Source organism: Alligator sinensis, unplaced genomic scaffold, assembly GCF_000455745.1.
Source record: "Alligator sinensis unplaced genomic scaffold, ASM45574v1 scaffold1432_1, whole genome shotgun sequence".
NCBI lineage: Eukaryota > Metazoa > Chordata > Crocodylia > Alligatoridae > Alligator > Alligator sinensis.
Genome location: NW_005843197.1, coordinates 55,926 through 58,841, shown reverse-complemented (window position 1 = coordinate 58,841; position 2,916 = coordinate 55,926). Strand labels below are relative to the sequence as shown.

The 2,916-nt window shown below is 47.5% G+C and overlaps 1 protein-coding gene across 1 annotated transcript in view; it reads left to right on the top strand.

Annotated features, from left to right (window-relative positions):
• QSER1 (glutamine and serine rich 1) overlaps positions 1 to 2,916 on the top strand; it is a 44,037-nt gene that overhangs the window by 36,277 nt on the left and 4,844 nt on the right. The window lies entirely within an intron of this gene.

Below are 2,916 nucleotides of genomic sequence, written 5' to 3'. Positions count from 1 at the left end.
CACAGACCCCAGCTGGGGTCTGCCTGGTCATGGCAGAGCAGCCTGTGTCAGGATTGCTCTCCACACACCCCCACCCCCCAGGGGTGGGGGCATGGCCAGATGTCAACTGGCATAGTCCCTTGAGGCGAAGGGGACAGGGAAGGGGGTTTATTCCCCCTCTCCTCTTCCCCCCCCAGGAAGCCTTAGCTGGAGTCTGCCTGGCTGGTGGTGAGTGGCAGAGGTGGTGGCTGGGGCTGGCAAACCCCTGCTGCAGTCCCTTGGGGGGAGGAGGGGATGGAGGAGGGAATAAACCCCCTCCTTGCCCCCTTTGCCTCAGGGGGCCATGGCAGGTGGGCGGCTGGCCATGCTTCCACCCCTGCCACTGCAGCAGCAAAAGGGGTTGAGGGATCCTGACACAGGATGCTCCGCCCGAGCCAGGCAGACCCCATTTTGGGTCTCTGCTGGTGGGACAGGGAACACAGGGGGGAATTAAGCCTCCCTCTGGCCCCCATTAGCTTGAAGCTGCTGCCGGGGCTGGCCACACACCCCACCACTAAAGTGGCAAGTGGGATGAAATGCCTGATGGGCTGCTGTGCCCCTGCCTGGCAGACTCTGGCTGCGGTCTCTGCTGGTGGGACAGGGGAGGGAGCTGGGAATAAACCCCTTCCCTGCACCCTTCGCCTTAGGGGAGCCAGTGTCTGCCGCTGCTCCAGCTAGAGAGCAGAGGTGTGGGGCCAGCCCTGCTCTGCTGGAGCAGACAACACAGTCCATCCCAGGGCTGCAGAGCATGCTGGGATGCTGGGGGACTCTGATTTAACTTAAACCAGGAAGGGGTCTGGGACAGAAGTTCAGTAAACCGGTTTGACCTGAGTCAGTTAAGTCTCATTCTACATTCAACCAGGTTTATCTCAGACTGGTTTTGGCCATTTTGAAACTGGTTTATGTGCACTGAGATTCTGTTCTGTTTCAGGTTTAAACCGGTTTCTGATCACTTAAACGAGTTTATGTATAACTTCTATCCTAGCCTGAAAGCCTTTTCACCTGGCCAGTCCCACCCCTATTTGAGCAACCCCAGGAAGTTAATACAGAGTATCCCTTGGAATTTTTGCTGAGAGAACACAACAGAGGCCTTGGACAGATGTACATTTGAAGTGCTCCAAGTTCCACACCAATTTGGAACACTTCAGGCCATGGACAGACATGAAGCTCCCTGCTGTACTTGCCAGGGTGCTTCAGCATCATTGTGACAGAATACAGCAGCATGCTTTCCAAACGGTGGGTGTAACTTGGTCTTTCAGCTATGTCCTCCCCCGCTCCACCTGGGGAACAGCCACTAAGCAGTTTCCAGAGGCCAGAAAAAATCATGCCAAATCAAACTGATCTCCTTCCTCACTAAAATAAAAAGTTGGTTTGATGAAGGGAACGCAGTGGACATAGTGTAGTTGGACTTTCGAAAGGCTTTTGATAAAGTCCCACACAACATTCATATAAGCTCACTGAAGAAATGTGGACTAGACTGAATTGCTATAAGATGGATAGATAATTGGCTCAGTAACTGCAAACAGCGGGTAATTATAAATGGATCGGTTTCAGAATGGCAGGTGGTTTCAAGTGGGGTTCTTTCGGGGTCTGGCACAACTAACATGTTTATTAATGATTTGGATGTCAGAATAGAGAGCTGCTTGATCTAGTTTGCAAATGCATGAAATTGGAAAGGATTGTAAACACTTTGGAGGTTAGGAGTAGAATTCAGAAGGATCTTGATGCATTGGGAAGCTACGCTGGAAACAACAGGATGAAGTTCAGTGCAAACAAATGTAAGGTGCTACACCTAAGGAAAAGTAGTCAAAAGCACAAATAGAGAATGAGAGATAACTGGCTTAGGTAGTAACATCGAAAAGGAGATTTGTGGGGGGGTTGTTGGATCATAAACTCAACATGAATGTTATACAGTTGCATAAAAGGCAATCCAAAGGAATATTATGTGTAAGACTTTAGAGATGACATTGCCATTCTGCTCAGCCCTGGTAAGGCCTCATCTAGAGTATTGTGTGGAGTTCTGGGCTCTTAATTTGAAAAAGAATGTGGAGAAGTTAGAAAGGGTCCAGAGGTTGGTGACAAAATGATAAAGGGGTTGGAAGGCAAGCCATACAAGGAAAGGCTGAGAGAATAAGGCATGTTTAGCTTAGAGAAAAGGTGATTAAAGGGGGGCATGATAGCAGTCTTCAAATATCTGAAAGGCTGCCATAAAGAAGAGGGAGAACATCTGTTTTCCCTTGCTGCTGAGGTTGGAACACAATGTTATGGCTTTAAATTGTAGCAAATTAGATTTAGATTAGATATCAGGAAAAAAACTTCTTTACTGTTAGAACATTAAGGCAGCAGAATAGACTGCACAAGGAACTTCATTAGAGGTTTTCAAAAAGAGGATGCATAAGCATTGGGCAAGGATGTTTTAAGAGTAACATTCTGGTATTTGTGCAGGAGGTTGGACCAGGTGACTGTAAGTCCCTTTAAAATACATGATTAGATAGACATATTCATACGTATAAATATATGGTCTCAGTGACCAATGACTGGATTCTTCACCCTTTCCCAGGATCCATGCACCTGACTGCAGGTGTTGGCTGGATGATTACTGCTCCACTGCAATACATGACATCTTAATTCACAGTGAAAAACGCATGACAAAGATAAAACCATACATAGCCAAATGGAAGAGGCTTCCTGTCTGGGCAGTGCAACATCTGCTCCACCTTCGAAACAGTCAGGACTATCTGTTAATTTAGTTTGAGCACATTTGCCAGTGTTAACTACTAATTGGACTCCAGTTCAGGGATGTGGTCTTCCCAATCCAGCTGTATCCCAATTCTTAAAAGGACTCAATTTGTTAACTATAGGTCCTTCACAATCTAACGTCCACTAGTTCATTAGTTC